This window comes from Harpia harpyja, chromosome 23 (assembly GCF_026419915.1).
Source record: "Harpia harpyja isolate bHarHar1 chromosome 23, bHarHar1 primary haplotype, whole genome shotgun sequence".
NCBI classification, from domain to species: domain Eukaryota; kingdom Metazoa; phylum Chordata; class Aves; order Accipitriformes; family Accipitridae; genus Harpia; species Harpia harpyja.
In genome coordinates, this window is record NC_068962.1 from 7,995,788 (window position 1) to 8,019,076 (window position 23,289).

General features: G+C 37.2%; 1 protein-coding gene across 2 annotated transcripts in view; it reads left to right on the forward strand.

Annotated features, from left to right (window-relative positions):
- Positions 1–348: 348 nt before the first annotated feature.
- The window catches only part of MGAT4C (MGAT4 family member C), a 426,992-nt gene continuing 404,051 nt past the window's right edge, over positions 349–23,289 (forward strand). For both annotated transcript variants that reach the window (XM_052774722.1, XM_052774723.1), the window contains exon 1: positions 349–667. The gene's annotated coding sequence lies outside the window, so the exon portion shown is untranslated. The remainder of the gene's footprint in view (positions 668–23,289) is intronic.

Here is a 23,289-nt window from a genome sequence, read left to right on the forward strand (position 1 = left end):
TTTGGGAAGCTGAAAATTTCCCCTACTTAGACTGTTGGGCACAGCTATATCATGAAACGTGCTGCCATTTATCAGCTTAAAAAGTTTGAGTATTTCCTTCAGATAGAAAAATCTAGGGTGGTGCTATGCTTTTTCTTCTTTTTTTTTCTTTTTTAACCTGTGGCTTGAAAGAAAGCAACAGTGAGAATGAATTTCATGCTCGTAGACACTTTTAAGACTACATTTAGCTGCAGTCACATTAGCTTAGATAATGGGAGAATTTTTCTTCATTGAAAATGCTCCCTGTCGCTTAAGAAGAACTCACTGAGGCAGCCTGCCATCTAGCTTTTTCACAGCAAAATAGGCTTGCAGACTGCAGATGAGAGACTCGGGAGCAGAGACAATTTTAACTTAGCCATCCCTAATTTATCTCAAGCTTTTTCAATTCATCTTCACTGCTCTATGCACACTGGAACACCAGATTGTCAACCCCTGGGAACAGAATGCAACCAGGGATCTAGAGAGCTGTCACATCCTGAGAAATATTTAAATTGTGCTGATTTTCTTCTGGAGTGCTGAGCAGAGGGAATGAAACTCTCCATCAAGTCATAGCTTTGCGGGCAATAGATCAGAGGATACTGCCAGTTTTTCTAATGGATTATTGTTATCGGGCAGGTTCTTCCTGAAGGTATGTAGTTACTCTCTCAATTCATTACTCCCACTATTTATCAGGTAATGATCTAATGAACTAGTAATCCAGATACATTAAGAAAAATGTTAACTAAGTAATCTGTATTGATTGAATGATGGCACTTTATTGCAGCATGTTTGCAGGTAAAATACTCTGATCTACTTACTGTAGATGTGTTGTACCTACTGCCAAGTGCTTTGTCAGCAATCCCCCCAAGCAAAAAACAACCCCTAACCTTTAACCAAAAAAAGCAAAAATCCATTGTGCTGCATATAACATTGCCACAAGTTGATGCTGACTGTCCAGAGAATGTTGTTTTTCTGAAACAATAATGAGGAGCAAAATCACACTTCTCATTAAATTTGTTATAGGTGAGTATTTATTTTGCAAAATATTTTCCAAACCTGGGTATGGGCAGAACTCCCCTGAAAGTACTACAAATTAATTGTGGAGTTAGATATTTTCTTGTTTGCTATGATGTTCCTCCCTTTCACATGGGAAGTTAGGATTTTTAATTCTGAAAATCTCTGATGTTAGATATGTAACAGAAGCCTGTTGTTGCATCTGTACTGCCAGACTCCAGGAGCTTCTTAGTAAAGCATAAGGATTATATACCACAACAGGGGTTTTAAAAACAAAATCTGGAAAGAATTCCTTGCCTTTTAAACTTTTGTGTTTAAATAGGAGTTACAGCATCTGTCTCGTAATCTGGAATGCTTACTGCATGTCTGTAGCTTGTGAGGCAAGCTGACCTAAAAATGAAAGATCTCTAAATTGCAGAAGCAGTCAGACATTTTTGAACTATTCCAAGCGCGGGAGTTGCTGCAGATATGGAAAAAGCACTGCCACATTCAAGTTAAAAAGTCCTGGCCTTGTTTCATTCCTGAGTTGGCACTCTACCTGAGTACAAGCTCTGAGACTTGAACACAAAAAGACACATGCAGGGCTAAGCAAGAGTTAATCCCTGAAAAAGAAAAAAAAAAATCTTACCTGCAACTTCTTGTCCAGTGCACTTGCTGAGCTGCTGTCATGTTACCAAGAGTAAATGATAAATGAGCTTGTGTATGGTGTACTTGATAGTGCAGTGGATATGCTGAACTGGATATTTAGTCACAAGTGACAGATGTTTGTCATACTTTTTAATGTACTGTTGAAGGAAAGCAATAAGATAGTAATAGGTGACAAAGGGGCAGAAGGAGATTTCAGAAGCTCAGAAGGGTTAAAAACGGTAAGTCTGAGATAAGAGCATTTTCCAGTGTGTTTAACTTCTTCTATTTATGGAATATAATATTTTCAAGGTATTAATAATAAATTACAGCAGTATATGTTGCTCCTGTATGCAACACCTGAAAGTTCCTTTCCTCTAGAGCCTTGCAAAGGCTGAAGGAAAAAGAAGAGAGATTGATTCTGTCCCATTTCCAATGAACTCTGTTAAAGTACTTCCTTTCCGATGGACCTCAGAAAGACTGAGGCAAAGAGGCTTTCATTAAACTCTCCCTAGAGGCTCCTACCATCAGCAAGCTATTTTTTAAACGAAGTATGCACACTAACTGTGTTTTTCCCAAACTCCCAAGCTTCTTGTTTAAATATATAGAGCCCTCTTAAAATACTTCTGGATACGCGTGGATATTTCAGCATTTTGTGCAATCGCTTACGGTTGTCACAGCCCAAGATGGTATACGGGCATTTCTTATTATAGGCTGCTTGTATGAAAACCTAACTTTTCCAGATCAGATTCCATTTGTCTCCTTTGGGTCCAATTGTATGTTTCCTTTTAAATGTTGGGTTACTTAAAACACTACCTAATTAAATATAATTGTTTCTGATATATGGCATTGGGGAGTAACCAATAGCAACATAACAATATCTTTGATTATCTTTTCTTCCAAGTAAGATGAAACAAAACACATTAAAAAAAGATTTAAATGGGAGGGTAATATTAAATAATAGGAAATAAATGAAGATTAATATCTTTATGTTCTAGCTTTACCTTCACATTGTTATTTTTCTTTTTATCTACCATGCTGTAGAGTAATAGCTATGCCCCCTTCTTTTGATAGAGATCTATGGTGTGCCCACATGTTATGCCATTTTCATCTGGAACTTTCTGCTGCCTTCTGAAATCCTTTTAGGCCGTTTGTGTAAATAACTGTATTACAAAATGTGGTATAGCATAAACAGATGAAACTGTTCCAGGAAGGAAGATAACTCAAGCACAAATTGATTGTTATGGTGTTAAATCCAACCTCTTTAAAGTGTAGTCTTCTGCCTGGCCTGGTTCCGCTGGTATTCCTGTTCCACTTTTAGTTTGCTATTCTTTCTTCTTTCCTATGTTAACAATTTCCTAAAAAAAAAGGAAGGAAAAGAAAGTTAGTTTTCCACAGAAATTTACAGCAGTACAGCAAACCGACCTGTCTTGTTTATGTTCTTCAGCAGTCCTTAGCCACTTACCTCCTGTGCTCCACTTTGCTTGAGTAAGTAAGCTTAAGTGTTGACTGTATTCCTTCCTTGATATCTTCTTAGGTTCCACTCCTTTCTGTTCTGCTGTGTGCTAGACAAATCATAAAATCAGAAGATCAGTTTTGACCTTTTTCTGCAATGCTTTTGGTTTTCCCTTGTGCTTATTTAACAGCTGTTTGAGGTTGGAGTTTATTCTTCCAGAGTGAGCCTCTAGAAGGTACAGATATTATGTGGAACTTGGTGCAAAAAAGGCACCTTCTTACTCTGTTATATTCTTCTTCCTTCTTACTTGCTTTATATTGGGGTAACTATCCTAATTCTATATCGTGGATATAAATAACATCTCTTATGGACTTTTTTGAGAAAAAAAAAAATCATGACTGTTTGACATTATCTGTTCTTTGAACTCTAACAGGTAACTACTGGAAAAAGTGCTTAGAAAAAGAAGAGCCTAAGGGCCTGGGTAATGGTAGGATTTGCAAAACAAGAATGAATGTTTTCAGGCAAAACATGGATATTTCTAACATGAGGATGTGCTATGACCTTATTTGTTTCTTCCCTTTATATGTCTTTCTAGGTTTTAGGACCGACTTGTCACTATTTACAACATTTATGAAGTGTACTCTTTTGTTTCAAGTGTATCTTTTACACAGCCCATTAGCTACACAACACATTTGATTATGTAATAATTCTGTTAAGACTTAAGTAGGTCTAATGACATACGGCAAATCTGTGTTTTCACACACAAAATTTCACAATTTTGAGTGAGCAAGAGTGAAAAGATGGTTTCCCCTGAGAATCATAGCTGATTATTGTAAAGCACATCAAGAAATAGGGGTGGAAAGAACATACAAAGCTAGTTCATGTTTGCAAAGCTGTCTTATTTTGGTTGAAATGCTTCAGCACGTTCTCCAACTGTTATCCAGCTTCTTAAACCGTGGGATACCCTGCCTAGCTACAGGTACAAGTCCAAGGCCTCACATAAGTCTTGTGTTGTATCTTTCAGGCCCTTATTTCAGTTATGCAGAATATCTGGAATTTTAGTACACACTGATATTTAAGCAACTGAGTAGATATTTGTTAATATTTTCATGAAAAAAAAAGATAAATAAGTACCAGATTTCCCTTCTCCTGCCTTACTCTGTCCCCATCTCTTAAGAGGATTCAGATCAAGTAATAACACAATTCTGATTACTTATATCCTCCTAATAGACAAAGTTTACAGTCCAAAGTAGCTGGTGTTCCTGTTGAAAGGTACATAGCTCACAAAAATATCGACAAGTCCATGATTAAATGAATTAATATTGGCTTCAGGGACATATCTTTCAGATTATGTATTTTTAATATCATTTTCTAAAAGTGGATCTGAATTCCTTCGTTCTATGACTGACCTTAGTTTGATATATTTTGAGCAAAGCATTTTGTTTTGAAAAGCTTCCAAAGATTTGGGATTTTTTTTATTGGTGTCCCCTGCCTCATTTCCCACCCCCCAAATGATATGAAATCACATTTGAAAACCTGTAATAACTACCCCTATTGCCTTTCTGGAAAGCCCTAATTTTAGAGGAAGAATACTTAAACACTTGTCAGCATATGGTTCAAGGATTATTTTAACTAAAGTTTTTGTTGTAGATTTTAGTCTTCTTCCTCTTTTCTATGCAGTAGAAAGTAAATATGCCTCAAAAAATAAGAATGTTATACCCTTAATCTTTTCTTATTTTTTTTCTTTCTTTTGTATATTGCTGAGGGTGGAAGTTATTCTGAAACATCCAGGGTTGGTCTCTTCTTCTTGCCAATAAATACATAGGGTTCTCTGCAGTAGGCTTTTTCAGGTGCAATTAAAAATTTGGTTTGTTTGTGGAGCTTCAATGTTGCTTTTCTATCTTAATGCAGTCATTAAAATTGCTGTCTCACATAGAGAGATAAATAACATTCCTGAAGAAATTATAGTAATATATCTTGTTCTGAATGTCATTTAATATCCAGTTTACCTCTTTCTTGCACTGCTGGAAGTCACTGCACTGAAGCCAACAGAATAAATGAGAGTAGAATCAGGCTCAGTATGTTTAAGTATCCCTGTTTGCCCCTACACGCCAATCAGTGTGAAGTTCCTGTCTTAAACTGTGTCTATTAATAAGGCTTTGAAATGTAGATTATTTGTTTGGACATAAAACTGCTTCTGCTTTGCTCTTCCAGCTGCTGCTGAAGACTAGCAACACTTTTCAACTGTCCATAGCTTCTCAAATTTTGAAAGCTGCTTCATCAGAATTTAAGGCAGATGAACAAATTCTCTTTCAAAGAATTTTAAAGAATTCCTTGATGACCCAAATAATCATTATTTTAAGGGTATGAAATATATGTATGTTATATGGTTATTACCTGCGATACACTTCTAAGATGTGTTGTCATTACACACACGTCTATTTTAAAAAAAAAATCAAGTTCTAATTTGACTACTTTTTCAGTAGCAATTAACATTAAGAAACCTTGGCAAGCACGCATATTTTCACATGAATGAAGAAGCATTTCTAATTTGTGTTTTCAAACGTGTAGAACATTACTGTATAAGTAATGATGGAAGAGTTCTCTATAAAATCAAAGTACACTCTGAATCAAGGAGGAGTTAACTGTCTCTAGTTAAGCTTTACCTCCTTTCTCCAGTGTTTCCTCTTATCCTTTTTACTCAACTTTCATTTGACAGGTTGAGCTTTTCTTGTACTGTACGATAAAAGTGAGAGAAACTCAAATTTAAGAGGTTCTACTTTATAAGGCTGTTATTTTTGAAGAAATATGGGGACCACTATGCTTTCTCCAGCTGCTTGTTCATATACAGGGTAGGAGTGAAAGGGGTTAATAAGCTATTTTATCTATCCTCTGCTTGTGAAGTTATGAAGAAAACAGACACTGCCAAACTGAACAGATAAAAAAACCAGTCAGACTCCCAAAATATTTAGATACTCTAAGAAAAATATTTTGGTCTGTGTTCTGTATTCCCAAGACCATTAATAGATCTGTTGCAATTAATGTAGCACAGTCTCTGAAACTTAGGGATGATTTTTAGCTCCTTGAAACCACTGAAATATCACTCCTGTATCTGGCCTTCCTTGCTCAGCCGTTGATTCAGTCATTCTCCACTCCCTCCTATGTACAAGCTGATATTCTCCTTCTTGCTGTAATCTATGTTAAACATCATATAATGTTTTACTATTGTTCCTTGTAGGAATTGAGGGTGTACATGAGTATGATGCAGCAGCTGAGCCACTTTAGCATCTTGCCAACACTGAAGGGATGTCATGCTATGTCCTTCCCTCTTCTGGAGAGGCTTTTCAGCAGCTTTGACACTGGAGCTTGCCAAACCCTTTCATGAGTCACTCTAAGCATAAGCCTGATGGAAAGTTAACTCAGCAGAAAAAATGCATAATTTTCCAATAATTTAGTAATTTGAATCATGTCAGCTAAGGACCTGATGAATCTGGGACGTGAATCACATCAGCAAAAGACCAAGGAGACTGAGGCTGTTAGAGGAATGGGGTAGAAGGAAGGGTTTCCTCCTTTTTGCTGCAGTAAACTGTTAGATTACAACATCCATAACATTTAACCTCACCTTAAAACTGCCTTGTGCTCTTTGTATGTCTCCCTTACTCCTGTCAAAAAGTGTCAGTGGAGGAAAAACGAGATCTCTGCTCACTTTCAGAGAAGGTCTTATTGCTCTGGTGTGTGCCTCCCTGGGGAAAAGCAGCCTGGCAGCCAAACAGGGAGATTGAAATCACTTAGAGCTTTGGAGTTTCCCTTGCCATCAAAACCCCTGCTGCAACACTAGCCAAAGTGGTAAGTCAGTAAGAATCACTAAGAACCACCTGTATAGTTTATCAGATCTAGTTAAACAAGACCCAAACCTGATCAGTTTTATCAAAATGGGAAAATATGCTTACATACTCAGTAGTGAATTTTTAAGATTTTCTTTTGTTTTTTTTCTTGATGCAAGATGTTTTCCAAAAACTTTTTAGTTTCTTTGCTTGCTTTTTGTAGTTTTGGGTCTACCAGTCCTGTGTCCCCCCTTGCTTCAAAGTCTGGGGGTTTGGTTTTTCTTTGTTTCTGGCTGCCACTGCAATGCTGAAGATTAAAGGGACTGGTCATGTTGTGCTAAGTATCTGGTAAATCTTGAAATGGGCAATGCTTTAAGTGTTTCCAAGTTTTTACTGTGTGTGTTGCTACATGTTAATCTTCAGCTTGATCAGGACCATCTTTTTTTCCACGTATTCAGACAAAGCATAATTCTTGAGTGGAACTCCTACCTAATACAGTAAAATAGAATCACAGAATGGTTGAGGTGGGAAGAGACCTCTGGAGGTCATCTGGTCCAACCATCCTGCTCAAGCAGGGTCACCTAGAGACGGTTGCCCAGCACCACGTCCTGTCGGCTTCTGAATATCTCCACGGATGGAGACTCCACAACTGCTCTGGGCAGCCTGTGCCAGTGCTGAGCTACCCTCACAGTAAAAAAGTGTTTCCTGATGTTCAGAGGGAACCTCCTGTATTTCAGTTAGTGCTCATTGCCTCTGGTCCTGTCACTGGGCACCACTGAAAAGAGCTGGGCTTCATCTTCTTTGCACCATCCCTTCAGGTATTTGTACACATTGATAAGATCCCCCTGAGGCTTCTCTTCTCCAGGCTAAACAGTCCCAGCTCTCTCAGGCTTTTCTCATGGGAGAGATGCTCATAGGAGAGATGCTCCAGTCCCTTCATCATTTTTGTAGCCCTTCATTGGACTCTCTCCAGTTTGTTGGTGTGTCTCTTGTACTGGGGAGGCTAGAGCTGGACAAAGCACTCTAGATGTGGCCTCCCACAGTGCTGAGTAGAGGGGAGGGATCACCTCCCTCAACCTGCTGGCAACGCTTAACCTGGGAGCCACCTTTGCAGCAAAGGCACCTTACTGGCTCATGATCAACTTGGTGTCCACCAAGACTCCCTGGTCCTTTTCTACCAAGCTGCTTTCCAGCTGGGTGGCTCCTAGCATATATCATTGCATGGGGTTGCTCTTCCCCAGTGTCATGATTTAAGCCCAGCCAGCAACTAAGCACCACACAGCCGCTCACTCACTTCCCCCCACACCCAGTGGGATGGGGGAGGGAATCAGAAAAAAAAAAAGTAAAACTCGTGGGTTGAGATAAAAACAGTTTAATAGAACAAAAAAGAAACTAATAATGATAGTACTAACAATACTAAAATGACAATAATAATAGTAAAAGGATTGGAATATACAAAACAAGTGATGCACAATGAAATTGCTCACCACCCACTGACTGACGCCCAGTTAGCTCCTGAGCAGCAAGCCCTCCCTGCCCAACTCCCCCCAGTTTATATACTGGGCATGACGTCACATGGTACGGAATACCCCGTTGGCCAGTTTGGGTCAGCTGTCCCGGCTGTGTCCCCTCCCAACTCCTTGTGCCCCTCCAGCCTTCTTGCTGGCTGGGCATGAGAAGCTGAAAAATCCTTGACTTAGTCTAAACATTACTTAGCAACAACTGAAAACGTCAGTGTGTTATCAACATTCTTCTCCTACTGAACCCAAAACACAGCACTATACCAGAGGAAGAAAATTAACTCTATCCCAGCTGAAGCCAGGACACCCAGGTACATGACTTTGCACTTCTTGCTGAAATAAATAATATATTGCTTAAAAAGCTTATAAAATCTGCTTTCTTTTAATCTATCTCAAATTGTTTTGGGGATCCCAGGCAACATTATTTATTTTCTTTTCTTAAAAAAGAATTCTTCCCTGCAGTTAGAACTAGGATTTTAAGTCAGAAAATCAAGCCGTTTGATCCTTTTTTGTCTTATTTCGACTTAATGACTCCTAGCTACTCTGTAGAAGTATGATGTCACCAGTGGACACCAACAGTGTTCCTCAGGGTTCAGTTCTAGGGCCAGTTCTGTTCAATATATTTATCAACGATCTGGGTACAGTAGTTGAATGCATTGGCAAGTGTGATGATGATACCAAACTGGGAGGTGCTGTTGACTCTCTTGAGGGACAGGAGGCCTTGCAGAGGGATCTAGATAGATTGGAGCATTGGGCTATGATTAATGGGATGGAATTTAACAAGTCCGAATGCTGGATTCTGCACCTGGGACAGAGTAAGGCTAGGCACAAGTATAAATTGGGAGAGGAGAGGCTGAAGAGCAGCCCTGCAGAAAGGGATCTGGGTGCTGGGTGCTGGTCGACAGCAGGCACAACAGGAGCCAGCAGTGTGCCCTGGCAGCCGAGAGGGCAGACCCCATCCTGGGGTGCATCAAACACAGCATGACCAGCCGGTCAAAAGAGGGGATCGTCCCGCTGTATTCAGCGTCGGTGCGGTCTCACCCTGAGTACTGTGTGCAGTTCTGGGTCCCACAGTTTAAGAAGGATGGTCAGGTCCTTGAATGCGTCCAGAGGAGGGCAAGAAAGCTGGTGGCAGGGCTGGAAGGCATGTCCTGTGAGGAGCGGCTGAGGACGTTGGGTTTGTCTAGTTTGGAGAGAAGGAGGCTGAGGGGCGACCTCCTTGCTCTCTGCAGCTTCCCGAGGAGGGGACATGGGGAGGGAGGTGCTGAGCTCTTCTCCCTGGGGTCCAGGGATGGGACACATGGGAATGGTTCAAACCTGCGCCAGGGGAGGTTTAGACTAGACATTAGGAAGCATTTCTTTACTGAGAGGACGGTCAAACACTGGAACAGGCTTCCTAGAGAGGTGGTCGATGCCCCAAGCTTGTCAGTGTTTAAGAGACATTTGGACAATGCCCTTAAGAACATGCTTTAGCTTTTGGTCAGCCCTGAATTGGTCAGGGAGTTGGACTAGGTGATTGTGTAGGTTAACATTTTGGATTCTACCACACTTTAAAAACCATCTATAGACGGAATGTACTGAAGGAAAGGAGGAAGCAAGATTGAAGGTACTGCTGTATGCAGCTGTCTGGTCTGCTATGTTAAATTTAATGTATTCTCCTATTTCTCCACTAGTTAGAAAATGTGTTATTATTTTATTGGTTTAGATCCTTAATTTGAGTGCTTACAAGTCTTGAGTATTGGGCAAAGGAGACTTGATATTTTAGTTTTCCAGGTTTCTGGGTGAGAAAGAAAGCTGATATACACATATATTGTAAATATATGTAGTTGAAACTCAGCATTAAATAAGGAGCCACTGACTGCAAATGGGTCATCCCCCAAACTGCTTGTTTACCTTTGTTTTCTGAATAGAATTACTGTGATACCTTAGGGGTAAAAAATTCAATGATTTATAATTGGAATAGATCTTATTCATTAAAGGGTGCCTTTACTGAAAGTGAAATTAAGTGTATGAGCCAGAATATCTGCAACAAGTTTAAAGCATCTCTTGCTTCTTAAACCAAGTGAATCATATTTCAAGACCACAGAAGACAAAAGGCTATATATGTATATGTACATATGTATACATATATGAGACATTATTATTGTCATTATGTTAATAATATGTATTGTTAGTAATATAGTATTGTCTAAATCCTACTAGAAAAGTTTTTAAAAAATCAAAATTAGGCATTTTGGAATTAGGCATGACGGAAAAAGCAAGAAATAGTAACTCCTTGCACACTTAATAGTAGCACTAGCTGCAGGCATCCAGTATATTTGAAACCTATCTATCTGCACTGAATGGTGCTTGAACTGATGAGATTATTCTACTTTTCCTGTAGTGGCCAAAAATAACATAATATTTAGTATATGGTATTACATGCTATTTGATGTTGCTTACATAGATCGATCCAGCCTCCTCAGAACAAACATAAACCACAACATACATTCCTTTTAAGTGATAATACATATGTAGATAAGCTGAAGGACACTTTAGTACAAAACAAATGTTTCATTTTCTCTAGACATCTCTGTATTGGCCACTGCCAGAAATGTTTAAATAGCATACAATTTTATTTTGTTCTTATGATGTCTTTGTATATTTTAATAGTATTACTCTGCCATCACCAGCTTTCACTTTACTACTTGCAAATGCAATTACAAACTATGTATCACAATCATAACTTTCTATGAAGGTACCAAGTGGAACTTAATCATATACAAATCCATATCATTCCATTGGTTGCTTTCTTTAGTTTACCATTATTAGAAGAAACAAAACATCAGGAACAAAAGCTGAGTTCTGACTTGAACTTGAAATTACCTGGGACATAAAAGTGACAATGACATATTTATTCATATTGATTTTGAGTAAATATTGGTAGACAACCATGTTTACAGAAAGAGTTTAAATTCCATACCAAAAGCATCTCCACACGTCTGAAATGAAACAGGGAGTATAAAAGACGAGATGGATAGAAACCCAGATAAATATGTAAGCTAAAATGTTGAACACATGGCAACATTCACTGTAGTTCATTGTTTCATAATGGAACATTTTATTTTCATTAGAAAATTAGTTTGAAGGTCCACAACATTCTTACAATTACAAAAACCTCTATCTTCTATAATCTTTGCACATAAACATTAAGGAACCTATCTGAAACATAAGACACTCTACTTATCAATTAAAATACTGGTTAGCAGTGTTCTGATTAGTGTTCTTAGACTGAGAGGTAACTGGTTTGTATATTGGATGGTTAAAAGAGAATTTCTTTTACCTCTCAGAGATCTCTAGTATGGTTTATAAAAAAGTACAAACAGACTATTTGTAAACTCACGAATTATGCTTATCTGCCTGAATAATAATTTTTCTCAAAAGTGGTGATATGCTTCACTGTACATTTTTGGGAGCCAGGAATAAGACCCAGATATAGTTTTCTGGATAACAATGTTTGCCTTTCCATAGAAGCCCTCTTTGGCAAAAAAGGATGAAAGAATTTCTTAAATACAGAAAGACATGTACCTTTTAGTGTAGAATTAATAAAATTCTTTGCCTGTTTTCCTTTCTCCTCCATACTCCCCATTTCTTCCTTACGCCATAACTCAACAACTGATATTATGTCAAAAATGCTGGGCTAAGCAGCCTCTTTCCTCTCTAAATTCTTTCCCGACACTGCTCCTCATCGATATGGCAGAAAGGGATGTACAGTTGGCTACACGGCTAACTAGACTGGAAAATAGCAAATAAAAAGTGCCTTTCTAAAATATTTTCCATTCCCATTTAAGCCATCTAATTGGAGAAGCTCATGGGATAATTGTTTTGGAAACTTAGGCTGCTTAATTAGCCTCCCTATTCACCACTCTCTTTCTCTCACTATAGTGGAAGTTTAAAGGGGCACTGACTGAAAGCCCCGTTACCTTTGTAAGGGTTTCTCCTGTTGAATGCAAGGGCAAGTTGGCAGAAACAACAGCGAGACATCACACTTGAGGTTTTAATGATGTAGTACAGCGTAACCAGGAGCAACCTCATTGTAGCAGCATGGAGGTCAGTGCGGACATTCTCCAGAAGCTGAGTAGATTACCATTCAAATTTGTGTGGAGGAGTTCCACGTCACAGCTCAAATTGCTACTAGTTACCAAAACTAGTTCAAGTACCTCTGTTCTGCATTGGAGTCTCACCTTAGACATACATTTAGTATTGCACCTCCTTGGTGCTGCAGCACTGTTGTTGGACCCTTGCTCTCCAGATGAATCCTTAGGACATGAGTGGTGAGGCTTTGTAAAGGTGACCTGCAGCTTGCTTAGTGCTGTATTTGCTGTATGGAGACAGGGACTAGTATTCTGGTCACTCCTGCCAGATTTACTATACGGATTACTACTGTAATCGACTGGTATATTTTTATTGAGCAAAATTCACTTTAAGTTTCTTGCCCTGAAAACACTCTGTTCATACCACAATCTTGCATGAATATTTCTTATTCAATAGGAGTTTGATTACTGAAGCAGTAGGTTAACTCATGGATTTAATGAAGACCAGTGCTGCTTAAAAATGAAGTTGCATGTTATAGTAACACGTATATTTATCAACTGAGATATGTACTGTTCCCAGACTGTTGATGTGTATAGTGAGTATTTTAATGAAATGAGTTTGTATAATGTGTAAAGAATGCTAGCATGGTACTGTTTAATCAACTACCAGAGAAGACAACAAAAATATCCTCTTCCTGTAGATACTTATCCGAATTACTCCACATGCTGCTGTTGGAGCAGATGATGGATATTTAATAATAAGTAGGTGCTCTGGTTTGTATGCTGAAATATTATTTCATTACTTAAAGAATGTGGTTATAGAACTGATATATTGCATTACTTTGTCATATTGTGTCAAGTTGAATTGACTTACAATGTGAACTATGTAATGTGATGTGATTCCCTGTAATTTGCCATAATTTGATATAATATAATTTAGCAGGTCAGAAATGTAAAACAAACAAAACTTTGTCCATGATGAAATTCATGGTACTCATTTAGGCAATTGTGAAAAGAATTTTTGCCAGAAAATAGAATGGAAATATATTTCACATGAGTATTTCCCTAGAAATATTCCCTATACAACACAGTAGAATTGTTTAAGCCAAAGAATTTTTGGAGTTGATGAATACTTAGTCTCACTGAAAGTGGGTCTAAGGAATACCTTGAACGGATGCCATTTTCCTCAGAAGCCATCAGAATACAACACACTAGCCTAGGATCTGGCTTTACAGTAACAGTTTACACAGTGCACATCAACTTCAGTTCTGAAACCATTAACATAGGTATGTTAATGATCAATCTTAGGCAGAAAAAATATTTTTACATGTAGGAGTTGGTGGACTCATAGCTTTGTATCTGATCATTAAGTCAAGAGATTTGTGTACAACATGGAATCTGTGTCAGCTGGAACTGACAGTGTCAGGCAAGTGTCACCCACAGTATAAAAAGGTGATTGACAGAAAGTTCATTACTTGATTAGGGGCTTAATTGTTTTGCATAGTCAAAGTAACCCCTTCTTATCAGCCTCAGACCCTCACTGGGGCATAAAGCCCCAGGGACTACAGAGAAATATGAAGAACAAGGTGAATGACACAGTAAAAAGATAAAGTTATTCCATTTGTTATACAGCAATTTTTTTTTTTTTAGGCTACCCGTATAAATGGGAGAAAAACAATGCTCCAAATAAAGCAGGAGAAAATCATACATGTTATTTCAAGCAATCTTTGGTAAAATTACTTTACTAAGCTACAGGTATATAAAATAATCTAAAATTGAAATTCATGCTGAGCTTTGAGATACAGCAATCTTCTAACATTGCTACAACACAAATCTTCATAACGGCCAATCAAAGAGTAATATAAGAAAAAACCCCAAATACTATCAATCCTTGGTAAGGTTGTGTTTTTAAACCTGTACTGTAAATGTTTATTCTTTATTTGAGAAGTAAAAATGAAAAATATAACTTTACAAACTTTTCATATAATAAATTGTTAAAAAGTACTGAGATCCTTGATACCCACTGCTTTTGATATATTTCACTGTATTTTATAGGAAAGAGTTTCTGGAAGAAGCAAAACATTTCAGAAACTTTTTTTTTTAATATTCAGATATATTTTGATTCTTCTATCTGTTCAATTAAGTAATTTCTGATAATTCAATGACTTAAGAAAGAAGATAGATTAAAGCAAATTTTGGATCTTTATCAGCCCACAGACTGTCTTACTTATTTGGTAAGCGCTAAAGTCACAGCAGGCAAGAACCAGCTCTGATTTTTAAGAATATCTATATCTAGGAAGCTGGTAATTTTGAAACTTCATACTTGTCCTTATATTTTGTACAAAACTGAATCAGTCACATAGTCTGACAACAGCATCTTCTAATTAATGATATGTGTGGGTACGTGAAGAAAATGGGCATCCTGGTTACCTGTATCTTCTTCCACAGCTTTTTGTAGGACTGGTGGCTCAATCACTTTAGTTTAGCCATAGCATGGCCCTGCTCTGACTGGGGAGGTTAAGTCAAATGTCCTTCAGGTATCCTTCCCACCTAAATTAATCTATGGTCCTGTGAGTCTATGTAATAAAATTATTTGAGCATGCACAGAGGTTTGAAAGAGTACATACACAAAGAAGCAGTATTGCAGAACCACAGGAGGACTTCCGCAGATCATCTGGTCCAACCCTCATGCTCAAAGGAGGGTCAGCTAGAGCAGGTTAGGCAGGGCTGTATCCAGCTGGGTTTTGAACATGTCCAGGGATGGGGATGCCACAAAATCCATGGCAAATCTGCTCCTGTGTTTGATCACCCTCACAGTGAAAAAGTTCTTTCTTATGTTTAAGAGGAATTTCCTGTATTTCAGCCTGTGCCCATTGCCTCTCGTCCAGTTACTAGATAACACTGAGAAGAGTCTGGCTCTGTCTTCTTTACACCTCTCTTGAACATGGATAAGATCCCCCCTCAGACCTTTCTTCTCCAGGCTGAACAGACCCAGCGCTCTCAGACTCTCTTCATATGAAAGATTGTTCAAAGCCTTAGTTATCTTTGTGGGCTGTTGCTGGACTTGCTCCAGTAAGTCCATGTCTCTCTTGGACTGGGAAAGCCAGAACTGGACGCTGCACTCCAGGTGTGTCTCATCAGGGCTGAGGAGAGGGGAAGAGTCACTTGCCTCAACCTGCTGGCAATATTCTGCATAATGCATCCCAGGATGCTCTTGGACTTTGCTGCAAGGGCACGTTGCTGGCTCACGGTCAATTTGTTCACCAGTACCTCCAGGGCCTTCTCTGCAAAGGTGATTCTTAGCCAGTTGGCCACCAGTGTGTATTGAGGTTCCTGCCTGCACATTTCTCCAGCCTGTCAAGGTCCCTCTGGATGGCAGCGCACCCATCTCATGCACCCTTGACACTCTGCCCAGTTTTGTATCATCTACAAACTTGTTGGAGGTACACTATGTCCCATCATCCGGGTTATTAATGAAGAAGTTAAAAATTTTGGCCTTGTTATTGGCCAGTAGTGACTGAAGGCATGTCTAACCAGTAAAGACCAAAGTGAACAAGGCATTGGATATCTCAGCTCTTCTCATGTTCTTTGTCACCAGTTCTCCTGCTTTGATCAGCAATGGGCCTACACTTTCCCTCATCTTCCTTTTGCCAATGATACATATGTAGAAGTCCTTCCTGTTGCCCTGCATGTGCCTCACTGGACTCACAAGTCCAGCTGGACTTTGGCTTTCCTAACACCATCCCTTGCATGTTTGGACAGTGTCTTCATACTCCTTCTCGTGACCAGGCCCTGCTTTCGATTCTTGTATGCTTCCTATTTATGTTTAAGTTTTGTTAGGATCTCCTTGTTCACTTGTAAAGGCCTCCTCTCACCTTTTCTTGCCTGCCATTTTTGGCATGATAGAATAGACAATTTTGGAGCTTGGAGGAGCTGATCTTTGAGAATCAATGGGCTATGTGGTTTAGATTCATTCTGTGTGTTAGCTGTTAGCTAATAGACAGCTTTCTCAATTTTTTTTTTTTCTTCAAAAAAGTGATAGTTTGCTTGGACTCAGAATATTCTTGGAATAATATTAAAAAATGGCATTAAGTAGAGAAAAGGAGTATTTAAAAAGATATAGACTACCTTGCAAGCGATGACAAATTATAATCATCTGACATCACATGCAGAATGGTAACTTTCTTAGCTAAATCAAAAGCTCTCTATAAAGGCTTCCTTTGTCAAGTTTAGGCATGTCCTAAAAGTGATAACTGATTCTGGTAAATAGCAGAAAAACTGTGGGTAACAGAAGCAGCATACAAGATCCCCGATCCTAGAATCCATTTTCTGACAATAGAAAATATCATTATTCAATTTTAAAAGAGTGTGAAGTTGTATTTTTCTAGAAAGTTCTTGATATCTAATACTCTATTTAAGAAGAAAAAAAGACCCACAACAAACTATAGGATGTTCCAAGCACAAATCATTTTATTACCTTATCACAACTGTTTACTTCCTCCTATGTGTATGTACAGAACACACTCTGCTTGTGTAGTGTATACTATATATGTAGAATTATCATGGTCTTTATTACTTCGTTACTTCCTTTATAAAGCGACAAAATAATTTTTATGTAACCTAATACATCAATATCCCATCTTCCTTTTAGTTACTTTTGCCCAAACTCCTACCAAAAGTATGAAAGTGGATACTAAATTATGTGCCACTGCAAAGGTAACCACCATGGAGTTTGGGAGTATCCTGTTCTTTAATGCCCACCTAACCTGTTGAGTTATTTGGGCACTCTGGGGCAGAGAAGAGCCAGAATCTTCTCTGTGCTATAAATGTGCATATGTACAGTGAGTTTTTTCTCAGGCAAACAGTCCCCAAATAAGAAGGGTCATGTCAGTGAGTGTCTATCTCCAGGGCAGTGACTCACAAAGCCTATTATTGGGCTTTTATGTGTGGGTAACCTACCTTTAGCAATTAGTTCTTAGGCATTTCACATTCTAATCAAATTCCAACATAGAAAGTCTCACTAGGGAACAAATTTCCAAGTTGCTTGTTTAAATTCATGGATATATTTATGTATCAGCTCATAATGATAGGGGTGGAACGTTCTCACACTTAACAAAAAAGACGCTAGGCTTTTTTTTATTATTATTTCAATAAGAACAATTAGTTGTATCTTCTTTCTCTGAATTTTACCCATCTTTTCTCAGTCAGGTTTTTCCATCCATAACAGTATGTCAGATCTCTTAGTCGATTCATTTAAGCTAGTAAACTCACTTGGAAATTTTATAGAATGATTGCCATTTTTCTCTGGTCTCAGCCTTGCATAATCTACAACTGTGACTGTTGCAAAGGAGTTCTGCACCTGTTTTTTTTCCCTGAAGTTGTTTCTTTTTTTTAACTTAACGTGAAAAATTATTTTTGTGTAGTATTTGAGCTTGTTCTGAAGGAAAAAATTGTTTCCCTTTAAAATGATATCAGTAGTAGAGAAGCTATTAAACTCTGTTAGAAATGTATCAGATGAATACATTTTTTTCAGTCTTACTGTACTGTTACACTGCTAATGTCTGTATACCTTAGAAAATATTTTCTTCCCAGAATGACTTCTATTAATTTGGATACAGCTCAAGAATCTTATGAATGTAAATTCTTATCACCTCCTGGTTTCACAATAGTTTCCAGGTTTTTTTATTACCATTACTGAGCTTTTTGAGAAAATGAGAATCCAATATTAATGTTATGCCTAAATTGATGTTATTTGCACATTTGTCCTAGTTGCTTCAATAATAGGAATTTCATTATTTTAAGCAATTCCTGAGTTTTTAAGGGACAGTATATCAGTAAGCCTATTATTTTTGGTGATGGCTAACTTTTTAAGACTCTTGCAGAGCTTGTAAATATTAACATGATTCATAGATTCAGTTTTCATTAACTAACCGCATACTATACTACGGGACAGAGCTGACCATGAAAAAAAATCAAGGCCTGAACAAGGAAAAAACAAAATTATAGCAATGTTGCAGCCTAAAATAATTCTACCAGTATTGTACTGATCCGTTACATTTTTATGCTTCAGTTAAGTTTAGAGACAAGTCTATAACATGAAATTGTACATAAGGTCTGTGTTCCTACTTAGCAGAATCACAATGGTAGTAGCACTTAGGTTACATTTTGAAGTATTTCTGCTCATTCAATATCCTAAAATGTAAATACTTAATAAGTAGAAAAAGCAAAAATGGCATGTTATCAATTATTCTGTGATGCTAACAGATGGTCTAACTGCCCAGCCTGTTCATTCACAGTTTGTTGTATACGTGCTTTTTGGTTAAAAGGATGTAGCCAAGCAGGAAAGAGGAAGGTTCCCTGATAATGTTACTGTGACTGATGCACTTCGAAGAGGAGTAATTTTTTGCACAGGGGAAGGTTCTCCTTCCTTGAGAACTCGCAACACTTAGCTCAGAAGAGCTTCTGGAGTGTAATGTGAGACAGACAGATCTGAAAATGCCAACAAGAAAGCCTGCAAAATGGATATAGCTGGGAGATTCCTGAAAGGAGCAGAGTAGTTTTTCAGCTAGTAAGCCACAAACAGGAGAAACTCTTTCTGTGGGACTCCCAGGGGATAACATGGAAACTTTCGTCCCTGTAAATCAAAGAAAGTTGCTGGAATGGAAAGAAAGAATCAAGGGGACGACATTTCCTCCTCCAAACTGTTAGAGAGTGTAGAATTACTTCTCAGGTATTTTATTTAATGTCTCATCCAGGAGATCTAAGTTTACAAATTTATTTTCTTCAACACCAGTTTTTTTCTGTGGTTTGATAAAACCTAATTGCAGAGCTTACAAACCTTTTATTGTCTTTTATCAAGCTTCTATCAAGAAAAAAGAGGCGGTAGTGTGAATATGCTTATCACAAGCTTGTGGCTGACTCATAATCCCATCACAAATGCATGCAAAATTATCTTTTATAGACTATTTGTTCAGTGCTACTCAGGAAAGATGAAACTGTGAATGCATGTTTACATGGAACAGAATTTTAAGCAGTGCATGAACAGGGAACATTCTCTTGTCCTGTAAAGCTATCTGAAAAATTAAGTAACTGTTCTTTTCTACACTCAAATAAAATAAAGATCTTGGTTATGGTAAGAGGACTCCTTCAAAACTCTTCCAGTTGATGTGTCTTTAATCTGAACCATACAAAGAATTGGAGACTTTTGTTCAAATCCTTGTTAGTTAAGAACCTCCCCATAGCGTTTCCAGGATTCACACCGAGGTGTGAATATTGGCTCCGAGAGTAAAGTGCCTCTGCTTCAAAATGAATAAGAATCCTACATTTGTTATAAATTTAGTCTTGCTCCAAAAACTAATGGAAGGAACAGGGACCAAAACATGAGTGTTTTAAGATGAGTTTGTGCTGTTAGATACTTTTTAAAAGGTAACATAGATGGATAAGGGAACATTAAAATGATGTTGTGGCAAGTTTGTGCACATGCTTCAGCAAACAACAGTGACAAAACCTTTGCCACTGAAAGAAAATGAGAGTATTTCAGGACCAAAATGCTACCAAATCAGTACTTTTTTGTGCACAAAAGATGATCATTTTCCCTTCATTTCTTTCAAATTAAAACTATCAGGAGAAATTTGTGTTTATATATTAGGTATATGACCCTTTAATAGGAGCTGAAAGGGTCAAAGAGAGCTCTTTTTGCATTGCCTTTTTGCGCGATTGTTTTTGATTTCTTCTTTAATCTTCTGATTTTTAATAGTTAATGCTCAAGTTCTCAATGCAGAAAAGTAGCTATATAGAGAAGTGATTCAGCCCATGTATTATGGATGTAGATTTTCAGAAACTTAAATGTCAGACTGGAAAATATGGCAAAACTCCCCCCAAAATTACTATGGTCAAGATTCAGTGAAGACAGATTGTTTAAAAGACTCAAGATGACAAATGCAGTATGTTGTTAGGTATAACTTTAGAACCACTACTAGTCTAAGAGATAATCTAAAGTTCCAGTCTGCAGAACTATTTTCATTTCAAAATATTGAAAAAAAATATTTTGCTGATAAGAATCAGTTTTTATAGGTAATCTCTAAAGTAATAATTTCAGTGAAGTGTTGCTCAAAAAATAAGGTGTAAGTTTTCAGAATGAGCTACAGTTCTTCAGTGTGGCTTTTTAAAGTGTGATTTCTTATCTGAAATTACCTCATTTTAGGATTAGATACACGTACAGGACTGATACCTGTTAAAAAGGTTTTAAAAAATATGTGGTTCATATAGATGGAGCTAGAAAATGCTTCTGATATGCTTTGATGATCTTAAGAAATACCATTATGACTCAGATTTGAAGAATGAGGAAACAGTGTATTTTCAGAACTTTTTGAGACTAACTGCACTGACAATTAGGTAAAAGCTTTTGCCATGTACAAGAAAATGCAGGTTACATTTACGTTTCTTTTATCTATTTTTTGAATATTGAGTAGTTTGTCTCTAACTTTAGATTAAAGCAGTCTTGAATTTAAAGTAGTCCGTCTTATTTGTTTTCTCTTGATACAAAAATCTGGTGAAATGAACAGAAAGAAGAATTTTAAATTTTACCAGAAAGTATGTCAAAGACTTTTTAATGTATTATGATTCATTTTCTCAGTAAATGGCTCAATGATATGGGGGTTTTTTTATTATTTTTTCTCCTTTCCCTAATGTTTCTTACTTTCATTGTAATAATGTCCATTGTTAACTATTCTCTTAGCTTTCACACATAGCATTTTCCAAGTTGTGAAAAACTACAATTTCCATGGAAATAACAAAAGCTATGGTTGTTGAAATTCTTTGAAATCTGAACTGTATATAATTGCTAAATAGACTATTTAGCTTTACAGGAATATTTTTTTTCAAGATTCCTGAAGCTGTAGCCAGGAGTTGATGTGCTTTATTGTAAATGCATGTAGTATCTACATTTTGTAACTAGTTTAAACCAGAGATTCCAGAAATTTCTTTGGGATATGTTCATGTTGAGTTCTCTCCTAATCAGACATATCCTGTTGTTTCACTGTAAGTTTTTTCCAGTGCTATTGTTTCCTAAGAATGATGATACCACTTCTCATTTGCCAAGTAAATTATTTTTTTCATTCTGGTATATATTATTTTGTCATTTTCACAATATGCAACTGTTTTATTTTCCTGTAGCGAATACAATGTAATGTGATGTAGAACTGTTGAAATAAACATCTGAAACAAGACAAACCTGTCACATCCTTCTCAACAGACCTGTTCTCACATTAAATTGTAGATCTTGTACTATACTCTGTGATGTTATCTCTTTCTAATATACTCTGGCAGTAAAAATGTGCTGAAGAGAAAATTTAAATTTCAAGCTTTGAAGTATCTGGAATATGTTAAAATGAACTCTCCAAATAAAAGTGCTGAAGAGAATTCTCCAAACCTAGAATTTCATGGTTTCCCTGACACTCTGATCAAAAGATTATTCTAAATATTGTTTCTTTGCCAAGGGGAAAGTTGGAAGTGTGAGTTTAATTTTTAAAAATAGCAAACATACAAACCCCAGAGTTGCAATAACTAAAGTTCAAGTGAAATTTGACAGAAAGAAGAACTAAAATGGGGAGCTTTTAAAATTATCTAACGAAAGTAGATTTCCTGTACCCCATCCAGACATGTATTATATTAATACCGAATGACAGAAACTGAAAAGAGATTACAAGAATGATAATTAAAAAAATGTCCACTATCTGTCCTGTCCATTTAGCGCACTTGAGAAAGAGTGATATGAGAAAGAAATGTCAGAGTAATACACACAGATGAAAAAGCCTCCTGTATAGCCAGGAGGCTATAAGGTGATGAACCTGGAGGTAATGAAAACCAGATTCTAAACGATTTCCTTTTCTGTCATCATCTATAAAATCAGTTAGTAAAAGTGAAAGGGAGAAATAAAACTAGAATAACAAAAGCAGTTTTTCGGATTTCATTCAGAAGAGTCTTATAAACTGGGTTAGCAGCTTCTTTGCTATCATTTTGTGTCTCAATATTTTGCTTAACAATAGATTAAAGATAGGACATATGAAAGGAGGAACCTGACTGGCCAAGAAAGCATCATTGTACTTGAGTTTATGGATCAGTTTGGTTAGACAGCCAGTTATGACGATAATGTTACAAATCACCCAGCAGCATGCAGTCAGAATGTTAACTTGAGTCATTATCTTTAGGTTTTCTTTCCCTGTCTTTTTCACTCTGTTCCCATTCCTCTCCTTCATACAACATTTCTGTTTTTCAAATGTACAGTAACTGAACTTAACGAAGGATTCTCTCTGAGTTTTGAGTCCTGATTAAGGTTGCGTTGTAGCTAGCCAAAATTTTCTATATAAAAGTCTTCATTTAAAAAAATCAAAGAAAAACCCCAAGAAATGTGGGGAAGAAGTTGAAGAAAACAGAGGAAAAAAGATCTGGAATCTGTTTGAGTATATTTTTGTTCACATTTAAACAGGTTCCAAGTGAGAATTTATTTCTTTTGGCAAACATGGAAAATAATTATAAATTCTTCAAATTTACAAAGCATTTAGTAGCTATCTGAAATGTCTTTACTCCAGTTGATCCCATTTTTTTAGTTCTCTTTTAGCCTCTCTTCTCAGTTCTTTTTTAAATGGACAGTGATTTATTAATGTTTTCTGGAAATTGTGAATGAATGCTGGTGTTTCAAACAGGCCAGATAACAATATGTTTGTTTCTCCTTATCTTTTAAAAATTATTTTTGTGTGGCC